General features: G+C 51.9%; 1 protein-coding gene across 4 annotated transcripts in view; it reads right to left on the reverse strand.

Moving 5' to 3' along the window:
* LOC104150897 (AP-4 complex accessory subunit RUSC2) overlaps positions 1-11378 on the reverse strand; it is a 60321-nt gene extending 48943 nt beyond the window's left edge. For 2 of the 4 annotated variants that reach the window (XM_068925613.1, XM_068925608.1), the window contains exon 1: positions 2000-2363. The gene's annotated coding sequence lies outside the window, so the exon portion shown is untranslated. Of the gene's footprint in view, positions 1-1999; positions 2364-11320 lie in introns of those variants that run through there. The other 2 variants (XM_068925614.1, XM_068925609.1) reach the window with 2 other exon arrangements.
* Between the last annotated feature and the right edge of the window lie 1990 nt (positions 11379-13368).

Below are 13368 nucleotides of genomic sequence, written 5' to 3' on the forward strand. Positions count from 1 at the left end.
GTGGGGCCTGCTGCCCTGACATACACAGCCCCAAAGTGGGAGAGATACTCCAGCAGCATGAGAGCAGGTGAGTAGATGTTACACTGTCATAGGACTTGACCAACAACAGGCAAAACCCAGTATGAGGGAAACCAATTGCAGCGCTCAGCTCCTCCAGCGGGATGGGGCAGCCCGCACTGGCTACATAGCCCAGCAACCTCTGCAACGTGGTCCAGTTTTCAGTTCTACGCACTGACCACGCCATGAAAAGGGTAGGATTTTGGAATTACTTTTGTGTTTATATGGAGAGCAAGAACATCCAGAGCTATAGCTGTTGGTTCAACATATAGCTTTAATATCCTTTCTGCAAGTAAACCAGTCCAACTATCAGTCCTCAGGCCACACCTAATGTAGGGACAGAATCTCTGCGTGTGCCATGGCTAGGAACCAGGACCTTTTGGAGAAGCAGCTAGATTGATCTGGCCACTGGCAGGGACTGGTGGTAGGCTAGATAAAACTCAGGTTAACCCTTCTTGGCATTTCCTGTCCTTAGACTTAAGAGATAATAATCCGAACTTGTAGGGAAAGCTCAGGAGCAAATAACCTAATTAGAAGTGAAAGTCTCACAGACTCATGGGGAACAGCAGATCTGCTGAACCTGAAGGTCAGTGTCGCCTGTTCTTGCTGCCCTGCTGACCACAGAAAAACCCTGGGAGTCATGCTGGGCCCTGTCCTGCTCCCCCCACCCAAGGGGCCAAGGCTGCTCTCTGCAGAAGGTTCCCAACACTGACTGAAACGTTGATGCCAGCATTTGGGCAGGGCTTAGTGTTATTTTTAACACTTGTTCACATAACTCTTTGGATGAATCCTGGGAAGAGCGTGTCATCAAAATAGCATACTGTGGGCACTATTTATACACTGGCAGCAGAGCAGGGCATGCTAAAGAGGTAGAGGACCCTTTTCCTTCCTCAAAACCTAGGAACTAGGGATATGGGGGGGAGATGGTTTGCTGTTTGAGCTAGTCCTCAGAACAAAACCATCGCTTGCAGAAGGTCTGACCTCCTTGTCTGTCCTGTTCAGGAGATTCTCCTCTGCATAGGAGGGAAGCCCAGTTACAACAGTCTTGGGGAAGATGAATGGCTGTGCATACACGCGGGCAGGCACACCCAGCTGCTGCGGAGAGAAAAGGAAACAGTTCGGCCTAAGCACCAACTGGGTCAGAAGAAAATGCTGCTGCCCTCTCATTTTATCTGTCCTTGGTTACAGTACGGACAACCAGCAGGGGTAGCATCTCTTGGTCATCATCTCTTGCCCCTCTTCAGGTTCAGTCAGAATGTGTACAGCTGGGAGAAGATGAAGCATTACATGCCAAACAGTGAGGGGTTAGCTGAGAAGGAGATATCAGCTTGACAAGACTGACTCTCCTCTACCCCCAGTGACAACAGCAGCCTTAGGTCTTTCTGTATTGAAATGGCTTGTCCTAAGAGATTGAAAGGAAAGAAGATACCCTTTTGAGACTACCCAGAGAAAGGAGGCTGTTCCCCTGTCTAATTGTCTAAGGTAAGAATAATTTCTCTTGAGCTATGTCAGTGCCTATTAAGCTTCCTTGATTTTTGCTTTCGGTAAATTTCTTCTCCCTCCCCCTTTCTCCAGAGATATGTCTAGACTGTTCTCTACTGTCAGAGGGCCCCTACCTCCTGGAAAAGCAGGGGACACAACTGCCCCAAAATGCACAGGATGCTGCACAACAACAGAGAAAAGGAGAGAGGCTCTGGAGTACCAGAGCACCAAACTGGAGTAGAAAGGGAGCCAGAGTTTGATTTGCTAAAAACAAAATGGATATACGTATTGCCCTTCCATGTCTTATACGCCACAGCCCAAGCAGCATATTGTCTGTTCAGAGCTACAGAACAATGCAGAATAAAAAACACACACACACTACTCATTCAGGCATATTCAGGTGGTGGCAGAACTGGTCACATTACTTTTAGCAGTACAAACGGAAGGATTCAGCTCCTACCTTGCCAGATACAATCTCCCCAGATCCTGGACTCAGCTCGCTGCAGCTGGGAATCGGGTACAGCAGCAACTGCATGAGAGCAGCATGAATTCAGCCTGTGCAGCCAGCGATAATCCAAAGCAAACCAGCTTGTCTCAGTGTCGGCTCAGTGATCAGCAAGCCCTGCTGCAGGGAGTCTCTGCAGGCAACCACCCAGCTGCTGCAGGGTGGCAGGCGAGAGGCAACAAGACAAGGCACTTCTCCCCGATGGGAGCTCGTTCAAGGATTCCTCTCACTGCCAGTCACCTGCCTGTCCTCAGGAACAGCAATGCCAAGGTGCTTGTCTCACTCACAGAGCAAGCGAGCAGGAAGGGAGAGCAAGGGCTGCTGACGAAGCAAGGGCCAGATTGCTAATGAAAGCCCTGGTGTAAATACAGATGCACTCTGGGGAGAACTATGGCAGAAATGCAGCTCATGTTACAGAGAGCCATTTAGAGCAAGCTCAGAAAGAAGCGAGTGTGATGGGACTGTGCGGGCTGACTCCACAGCCTGCTCGCTGCCTGTGAGAGGAGGCCATGGGGGTGAGGTGACCACTAGCAAGGAGAGACACCTAAATCCTCACACTCTAGCTGCTCCTACAACTCCTTACACAGCAACTGCCAGCAGTAATGCTGACCCATGCAATTTGCAATCACACACCCCAGTCTAGACAAGCTATGACCCCTTTACCAACACCTGGAGATGCAGCCCCACACCGTCCTGGGTGCGTGCTGCTACAGCAACCAATCATGCCTGGGGAGAAGGGCTGATCTGACTATCGCTCCATCACTGTGCATGACCAACCCATGGCGCAGCAGTCACCTCCGCTGTCCAAGCCCTCTCCCCACGTGCAAGGCTCTGCAGTCACTGCAACTTAACCCCTCTTTCCAGTTCACTGCATTCGGCAACTTCTGCTAAGATTCTTCTTTGCCTTCCGTTTTAGGATCATCTACAAACATTATTGCAGCTGGATTTACATCAAATAAGGAAGATAAGGAAACAGGAAATAGGTCAGCAAAGCAGCAATGTGTCAAAATGTTTGATGGCTTTTCCTTCATTGCCCCCCCCATAGCTGGAAACAACACTAGAAGGGTTTAGCAGGTTTCAACTACTGCCTCTTAAACTAGTACTGGAAGATCTCACCAAGGGGCTGACAAGGAGCTGTGTCAGGATGCATACTACAGTGGGCATAGCCTATCTTCATTAAGTCTAATGCCACACAAGCATATAGTTCACACCAGTGACCTCTAGGTGCAACTAGGGAGAAAGAAGAGGGAGCTCATATGGATTTGTAGCCACTGAATGTGTATTCTATAGGGGTTGGGAGTACCTCCTTTGAGGAAAAAAAAAAAAATACTGCAATCACGTCAGTGAGTGCCATTAAAAACCTAGACTCAAGGAGAGCACAGGGACCCCAGAGTAAGCAACGGGGAGCAGATGTATGTCCTGGTGATACGTTTAAGAGGGGTCAAGCAAGCCAAGTATTAGGCCAACCTGATGTGCTCCCCATTAATTGTCAAGGAGACAATTATCTATTGTCTCCTGCCTCCAGCAAACTGCCAGGACAGCCACTACCCCTGCACATGCCTCGGATAGGACAGGTTATTGGAGTTAAAACTGCCTCTCCCTGCACATGCTGATATCCATCCCCTGGGTTGCTGGTGCCTGCAATGAGGAAGGTACTTTCTGCTTTTTCCCTCTGTGGTGCAGTCATCCTCCACCACAGCATGGCTCAGCTGACCCCAGAATAAGATACCTTCTTGTCTTCGTACTACTGCTGCACAAGAAAAAGAGAAAGCCTCCCAATGTAACCACATGAAATCCGGGGCCTGACATAGCTTCCCAGATCCGTCAGAGAGAGAATACTGCCAGGACTTAGTCTCCAAGCGTATATCCATCACACTGGGCAAGAGGGCTCCACACACGAGGATGCTTCTTCAAACATCACGAGCCTTCATGACTTATTCCTGAATTGTGACAAACTGAGACAGGCCTTTCCTGGAACGAAGCTACTCTATACTGGCAGGCTGGTTCCCTGCTGAGCAAGATAACATTGAAGTTCAACAAAACTACTTCTGCAGCAAAACTGGTCTCAGCCAGGGAATGCCTAACCACTAGATGAGCCTGAAAGGTTTGGAAACCATTCACAATAGCCCAGGCTCAAACAAGGCACTTGAGAGTGTTTGGACCAAGGCTGCAGTAAGGCTTATCACATCTCCAGCAAACGCAACCCTGCCAAAGTGCGAGTCCTAGCCCTGCTGCATCCACAGCCTGCCACAACCATGAGAACTGACCCTGGCTGGGGAACCCAGAGTTCTCTTCTCTGTTCTCTGACACACCTGAAGAGACAGAGGACAGTAACAGCCACAGAAAAAGTGGTTTAGAAATCTGCACAGCCTGGCCTCATCTCACATTGGAAGCTGCTCTTCCCAACAAGCACTGCTCCATCTCAGTCTGACCCATTGGCCACCCCCTTTTTTCACTGGAAAAATTCAGCTATTACAGGAGAGAATGGGCACCACAGTCAACACCACTTCACAGGAATTTACTTTTCCAGCTCTAGCTGCTTAAAACCTCAAGCAGATCACCTCCCTGTTCTGTGCCTCAGTTTCCCCACTTGCGAAATAAGGATCATGACACTTACCACGTTTCTACAGATGCTGTGAGTATAAGACCATTATGAGATGCAGGCATTCTGTAAATAGCAAGCATGCTGGAAGACTCATTTTCCACTCATAAAGCAGAGACTCCTTGTGGCTTTCCCAGGCATACAAGCTACTGCACTCAGCTTTCTTCCTGCTTTCTACCTGTATTGGCATACAGGTGTACTGCAAAGACAGTGATTCCCATCAGCCTCAAAAGCAGGAGCTTCAGTAGCTCCACCAGCTGTGTCCAGACCATTTGCCAGCAGGAATGCAACGCATCAGCTGAGCCCTCAGAGTGAGCTGTCAAGGCACCGGAAGGGCTGGGGCTGCACCGCTCTGGAATTCGAGCAATGCATAAACACCCCATCAGCATGTACTAGGAATGACTCCTCCCTGCCCCAGACCAGGCTGAATCACTGGAAATACCAAAACAACGATGAGGTCACGTTCCCAGAGCAAGGAACGGGAGCCACGTATAGATGCACAGAGAAGCATACTAAAAAGGGACTCAATGTACAGGCTGGAGGATCTGGCAGACAGGCACCCCAGGCATTTGTCTAGTTTAAAAACAGCTCAAGGCTGCCAGGAGACGTTTTTTTTTCCTCCAGTAGGGAGCGGGGAACTGAGGAGCACTGCAGGGGCTTTAAACTCTTTATCTGGCCTACTGAAAGAAACACAAACAGAGCTCATGAGTGTCTGGATTTGAGTTCAGCTCTTCAGAGGAAAAAGGCAGAGGTAAAATTATAACTGGATTCTGAGTCCCGTTTTTCCAAAATCTCAGTCCTGCTGATACCAGACTCAGGCAGTTAAGAATCCACCTGCAGCAAGCCAAATGGCAGGCACAAACCCCAAGATGACTACTCTCTGGTTGCTTTTGCTGCAGCCTCAGCCAGCTTCCACAAAAATCTTAGTTCTAAGTTTACAATAGGGTGAGCAGCAAATAACGGTGAATCTCGCTATTGCTCCTAAAATGAGCATCCAAGGCACTCTGCCATCAGCAAAGCAGTACAGTTCCAGCCCTTCCCAGTCCTCAGTGGAGGGAGACCGGAGGCATTTATTGCTTAGATTGTGACGGAAATTACAACAGAGGACTTGGAAGAGAAGAATTCACTGGCTGGCTTATAACAAGAAGTACTCTAAGCAAAGACACTGGCAACCATGGTGAAATACGTGAGCTGAGCGTAGTGGCGTATCACTGAGTCAGGTTTGTAGCAACAACAGACCTAACTCTTACCTCCGTGTTCACTTTAGAGGAACTAGAAATGAAACAACAGGAGCAGCGAGGAGACAGAAGTATGAACTGGAAATGCAGCTAGCTTCCAGACTAAACGAGTAGGAGAACAACAAAACAAGGGCATATGGAGAGCCATCAGCACTGAGGAAGAGACAGGCAGGATAAGCTAAGTATCAGGCCAGGCAGGACAGAGGATATAAAGGTACGGCTGCCAGAGATAGGACGGTATGATGTTGCCTGGGAGTAGGAAGGGAGGGAAGGAGCCAAGGCAGAGACTCAGTATTCACAGCGCAGCAGAGTACTATACTCCCCCCTTCTTAGACATAGCTCATCTTGCCATCCCCTGGGAGAAGCATCATCCTGGGGACATCTGCTGAGCGTGGCAGAGTAAATTCTCCAAGCCTCATGCGCAGGAAAAGCACAGCTGTACTGCAGGGGAAACTGGGACCTGCGCTGGCCCCAGGCAAAGGCTTCCTGTGTTGCTGCCCCCACTGCCTCCAAATCAAAAGTACCAGACTCCCACCAACACCCCAGACAGGAAATTCTCCTCATATGCTGACATCACTTGCCTCTGCCTTCACTCTGGAGCAGTGACATAGGAGGATCAGGAAAGGGCACAGACAGGCGTTGCCCTTCCTCTGATAAACTGGAGTCCACAATGGAGCAGGGCAGACTGACTGGCTCGCTCCTCCCAGCTTGACAGGGGAAGCAGTGGGAGACAGCAGCAGATTGCAGCAGGTGGCACTTGACAGAAAAGGTATTTCTAATCTTTGTTCAGGTAGACCTCTTCCTCCGTCACCTCCACACACACCTTGCAGCTTGGTCTCTCTGTCCCCTTGCTCATCAAGATTTGGCTCAAGACAACTGAACTGTTTGTCCTACACTAGCTCATAAGAGCCTGTGCTGCCCTGTCTGGGCGGGATACCCCATTGCTTCCTGACACAAGAACCTGTGGGAGCTCACATGCAACAGCACTAATTCTTAGCTGCTGTTTCATGCTCTAAATCTGAACTTGTGCTGTCACAGGGCAGAATATGCAGGGCCACGCACAAGTAGACACCTGTACCAAAAGGCCAGGCTGTCCTCAAAACTGTTACCACAGCTGGGGTTGTCCTGCTGCCAACGGACTAAGATGCACAGGTACCTCCCCTCCTTTCTGCTCTCACCTCTACATCCACCTAGGGTCTCAAAGAAACCTCCCAGCCCCTCACCCCATCACAGACACCTGCCAGAAACACCACAGGCTTTGCCGAGCACAGTCTCAAAGCTCCCTATAGGCAGCTGTGTACTGTAGCACCTGACCATTACTGCAGTTGCAGGGCCATACCACATCCCAGCACTGAGATGAGATTAGCAGCACATCAAATTTGTTCTCACACAGTGCCATCTGAACCAGCGTCGTGCCCTGGCAGTCATGGAGGATCCTGGTGCAGTTTGAACCAACCCCCGTGAAACCAGCCCGCAGAATCTCTGAAGTCTCAAAGCAACTGACCTAGCCCAAAGCCCAAAGGAAGCAAACCCGTTGCTGTCAACGAAAGGACACCAAGATGGGACCTGGTCTACCAGCTTCGGTGAAGCACAACTAGGAGACTTTCAGACTACAGTTTTTAAATATGAGACTACAAATTAGTTTTCTAAATGGAATGAATGGCCTGAATGCCTGCAGGATGGAGGGTACCTGATAGAGGCTAGCACTCTGCTCAAGAAGGCACAAAAAAAACCACTTTAGTTTAATTCAGGGCAGCTATTGACTCCCTGAGTTATCTTGGTCTGCATACTTCTGCCCCCAGCTCCTTACCGCTTAAGATACTGATCCTCCCTGTCCCTCAGCAGAGCGGAAATGCATAATACATAAAAGACCCCAGGATCTCTATCATAAATCCCAAAGTAAAGGGAGCAAGAGAGGGTTGTGCACTACACACAAAAGCAAAGCTTCTTTTATTAAGTACCTAACATGGATGCGGAGGCAGGATGCAGTCAGTAGCAAAAACATTGGCCTTCCCTTGAGACAAAACCCTCAGATCAAACAGAGCTTTGTTTGTGGTGTTATGCACCAGGCTGGTCACTGGATCTAGCACCTAAAGGTCTGCCCAAGCTCTGCATTCAAGCCTGGGAATACACTCTCTCACAGTGCAAACAGGCAATTCAGCAACATAGCCTTCACTGGTGCACAGACAGCTACCCCTCAAACCAGGCACGCTACTTAACAGAGAACCTACTAAAAGCAGTGGTAGGAACTTATGTTTTCCTAATTAAGAGGAAGCCTGGCCCAGCTCTGATTTCCCGCAATATCACATGGAGTGTTCGGGGTGGGGGGAAGAAGGTTGGAAGAAGCCAGATCCATTTATAGCTAAAGAGCCTGGCAGAGAGCTCAGCTTTGTGCGGAAAGGCAGGGAGCTGACAGCTCGGTACAGCCAATTCCACCCAGCACAAGAGGCAGACCAGGGGAAATACGAGCGTATGAAAAAACACTTCCCTTCAAGCAGAGAGCAACAGGAGAGAGGTTGCTCCTTCATAGTGCCAAGCAGAGAAAAACATTCTTTACTTCTGAGTGAATTATAAAAAGTAGGGCAGCAGAAGACTAGCTTCCCAAACACTGAATAGCAGCTGAGCTGTAGCCAAGGCCAGACACACTCTCAAGTCAAGCCCAGCCAGCAAGGCTGTGTACCCATCTTCCAAGCCCTGTGCCACACACATCCCTCCAGGAACTCAGTCCCCTATCACTGAAATAGAGACAAAGGAGACTCCTGGACACAAAGCTGAGGCTAGGAATTTGCCTTCCCTAGGAGGAATGAGAGCTCCCTCTCCCCAGCATATTTACAATTTACAAGTCTCCTCAGCATATTTACAGCTCTCCGGGAGAAAACTTGTCCCTGGGGACAAAAAAAGACACCAGCTTAATGCGGCAGCATACACAGACTGGCACTACAATGACTTTGGCTCCTCCTCACATTCTTGGGCATACGACAATCCAAAACAAGAAGTATTTATTTAGCCAACATCTAACTCACTCCAGACGCTTAGGAACTGTGGGTGCCTGAGGCCCTAGATGGACAGATTCACAGGAATGCAGCCTGCCCAGGGGGCCTCTGTTAAAAGCACCCAGTCCCATGTATCAGGAGGCTGTCCCAAACGTGCATCCCTCTGCCTCTGCTTCACAGGTGAAGTCTCCCTGGAGAGGCACAGGCATGGACTGGAGGAAGGATGCTTCTCATAGCAACAAACAACAACTTTATAAAGTCAGAACAGGAAGATCCAGATCTGTCCAAAAGGATGGTGTTGAGGGAAAGGCACATTTTCAAGCTTAATTTATCCCATGTCCTGTGATTTTAGAGACTGCCTGAGTGAGACCTTGGCTGCAAGTACTGAGCTGGACAAACCTGCACATTCACAGAAAAGTTAGGAAAAATAACCACAGAGCAGTTCAGCAAATCAGTCACCCATAAAAGCTGTACTAGGGATTTCAGAGATGATGTGGCCACAAGAAAATCAAATACAATCTAGACAAGGCAGTGACATATCAGTACTAGTGTACAGACACTGGTGACAGGAGCATCATAGATAAAATCCTGGTCATCCACATTTAAAAATGACAAACTCAAATGAACAGGTGCAGAAAGGGCCACAAACATGATTGAGGGAAAGAGAAATCCTATCAAACAAGAAGAAACTTAAGAACCTGGCTTTTTTAGCCTAGCCAAATGTAAGCAGAGAATAGATAGGATTGCTCTCTAAATATATCACAGGAGCCAAACAGAACTGCTGAAGCAAAAGGATAATGCTGGCACAACAAGTGAATAAACGTGCTGTGAATATATTTAGGTTGCAAAATTATAGAGAGGGGAAAAAGGAAAACATCAACCATCAGAACAGGAAGCTTTCCAGCTGGCACAGCTGGTTTTAGGATGAAGTTTAATCAGCGGTCTGAAGGGGTTATATGACATGGTGCGTATACCCAAAGGCACCCAAGAGGTCTCTTGTGTTCTTGTCTTTGATTCTAGTTGGGAATTAGCATGGGTCATGATTCAGAAGGCTCCTTTCTTACAGCAACCCTTGCTCAGGATCACTAAAGTTGGATAACTGAGGGTAAGCATGTGGCACTCCTCTGCCCTCCCACTCTTTAAGAGCTGCTTATGACTAATCACTTCTAGACTACAGGTCAGTGGAAGAGAGCTGCCTGGATGAACACAGATAAAGTGAGAGCCGCCAGGCAGCAGGAATGTCCGTGCTGCATTTAGTTATGTAAAACACTGTAAAGGTGCCTTCACCCAAAAGCACCTAATGCTGCACGCTTATTTGCAGAGGTAGCACAGGTTACCCCATGGATTCTAGGGGGAAAGGAGATATCATAAGCGACTTCTTCCTCCACTGCAATAAAACTGAAGTAACCATCTCTCTCACCGGTTATCATCACAGCCTTATCATTCCTGACCTCAAGATTACTGTCTAATAGGCCACTGAGTTTTTAGGTGCCACAGGGGAACTGAACCCGCTGTTCAAACCATGAACCTCCCCGTTACTGAATAACTAGAATAGGAAAAAACACCCCAGGGATTGATTTTTGATATACCTAACTATTAGATATAGGAGGCTCCATGAAAAACTAAATTGTCTTTCTCAATGATATTTTAAAAATATGCTGTACAACAGATCACGTGAGGCCTCAACACATCATGCCAGATCCCCGCTGTGGGACTCAGCAGGAGTACTGTGCATTTTCACAGAAGAAATGACGACTCCCCAAGGATCTTGGTCTATTTACTACCACTGGTTTTCAGACATTCCTCCATGTCAGTAACACAGCACAGATGAATTCCACCTGCAGCACACTCAGCTACTGCCCTATAAACACTGATAAGAATGCATTTATAATACTTTATATAGTCATTACTGGATTTCTCTGCAATGGCCATGCAACACTGCTATGTACATCGATGACCCTTACAACTAGGAGGCTTCGCTGCCCGCAGCAAAGCCTGCTGCAAGGCCTGCTGGCAGAGAAGTATCCCAGGCTGCCCCACACTGCCTACCAGAGCTCCCTTTGCTGCCAGCCCAGGGGGCCAGGAGAGCACAGACTCACGGCCAGCCTGCTGGAAGCAGACACACGCAGTGATCTGCTCGGCAGAAAGCCGTGGTAAGGAAAACACCCAGCTGCTTTAACCCAAAGCCTGCAACAGGAGCCTTTGCAACGCGAAGCAGCCATCCCCAAGGCAGCAGGTCACGCCAACCGCGGCTCCAGGCCCACCCTCCGGGCACGTCCCCAGCAGCGCTGCCCGCTCGGCCCCGGACAGCGGGCGCCGAGCCCCCCAAGCTCCCCCCGAGCCCCTCACATGCTCTCGGCGCCTCGAAAAAAGACCACGACCTCCTCCCCGGACCCCGCAAACAGCCTTCGCCGCCCCCCGGCCGCCCCCCACCACCCCTTACCGCGCCGTCCCGCGCCGCGCCGCTGTTTACAGCCGGGCGGCGGGGCGGTGCCTCGCCGCCTCCCGCCCGCCCGCGGCGCGCGCCCAGACCCGCCCCGCCCCGCCCCGCCTCGCCGCCAACGGGCGCAACCGCCAACGGGCGGCACAGCGGCCCGTAGTCCGGTCCTCACGGCGAGCCCCGCAACAACTGCCCCCTCAGCCGTTGCCCCGCAGCAACGGCCGCCCCGGCGGTCACCCACACGCTAACTGCCCTCCGCCTCAGCCAACAGCCACCCCGGCGGTCACCCACACGCTAACTGCCCCCCCTCAGCCAACAGCCACCCCGGCGGTCACCCACACACACTAACTGCCCTCCGCCTCAGCCAACAGCCACCCCGGCGGTCACCCACACGCTAACTGCCCCCCCTCAGTCAACAGCCACCCCGGCGGTCACCCACACGCTAACTGCCCTCCGCCTCAGCCAACAGCCACCCCGGCGGTCACCCACATGCTAACTGCCCCCCCTCAGCCAACAGCCACCCCGGCGGTCACCCACACGCTAACTGCCCCCCCTCAGCCAACGGCCACCCCGGCGGTCACCCACACGCTAACTGCCCTCTGCCTCAGTCAACAGCCACACCGGCGGTCACCCACACGCTAACTGCCCCCCCTCAGTCAACAGCCACCCCGGCGGTCACCCACACGCTAACTGCCCTCTGCCTCAGCCAACAGCCACCCCGGCGGTCACCCACACGCTAACTGCCCCCCCTCAGCCAACAGCCACCCCGGCGGTCACCCACACGCTAACTGCCCTCTGCCTCAGCCAACAGCCACCCCGGCGGTCACCCACACGCTAACTGCCCTCTGCCTCAGCCAACAGCCACCCCGGCGGTCACCCACACGCTAACTGCCCCCCCTCAGCCAACAGCCACCCCGGCGGTCACCCACACGCTAACTGCCCTCTGCCTCAGCCAACAGCCACCCCGGCGGTCACCCACACGCTAACTGCCCCCCCTCAGCCAACAGCCACCCCGGCGGTCACCCACACGCTAACTGCCCTCTGCCTCAGTCAACAGCCACCCCGGCGGTCACCCACACGCTAACTGCCCTCCGCCTCAGCCAACAGCCACCCCGGCGGTCACCCACACGCTAACTGCCCCCCCTCAGTCAACAGCCACCCCGGCGGTCACCCACACGCTAACTGCCCCCCCCGCCCCAGCCAACGGCCGCCCCGGCGGTCACCCACACACTAACTGCCCCCCCCTCAGTCAACAGCCACCCTGGCGGTCACCCACACGCTAACTGCCCCCCCCCCCAGCCAACGGCCACCCCGGTGGTCACCCACATGCTAATTGCCCCCCCACTCAGCCAACGGCCGCCCCGGCGGTCACCCACACGCTAACTGCCCCCCCTCAGCCAACGGCCGCCCCGGCGGTCACCCACACGCTAACTGCCCCCCCTCAGCCAACGGCTGCCCCGGCAGTCACATACAAACTGCCTCTCTCATCCATCGCCTCTGGGAACAGCCACCCCAGCAGCCACTCACAACACTCATCACACTCCTATCCACCACCACCATCCACAACCACCATCCCCAAATGTCTCCCATGGCAGCAACAGCTCCTCAAGCCATTATCTGCACTAACAACCTCCTCTACTGCCACTCCCACTTTTGATGGTGCCTCTAACTACCACCATAGCAACAACCACCTCCTCTACCACCTGCCAGCACTGACACTCCCGCCAGCCTGCTCAGTGGCCCAGTGACACACAGGCTACTTGCATCACCTGTCCCAAACTCGCTGCATGCTGGGCAGCAGCCCTGCCTCCTGACATCGCTGCCAGTTTCACCCACTGCATTCAAAATGGGGAAAAAGAGGCAAGAGCGTCCTTGGCCTGCTGCTACTTCACTATGTTACTGCAGTCGAGAGGTTCCTTCATCACAGTATGGCTATTGAGGGACTCTGGTTTCTGCGTTCATGCAAAGCAGGGTGCTACCGTTGCCTCATTGTGCAGAAGGGAGGTGGGGGGTGTTGAGCTCAGGGAGGTGAATAAACGATGGAAGAGCCT

This window comes from Struthio camelus, chromosome W, assembly GCF_040807025.1.
Source record: "Struthio camelus isolate bStrCam1 chromosome W, bStrCam1.hap1, whole genome shotgun sequence".
Lineage (NCBI taxonomy): Eukaryota > Metazoa > Chordata > Aves > Struthioniformes > Struthionidae > Struthio > Struthio camelus.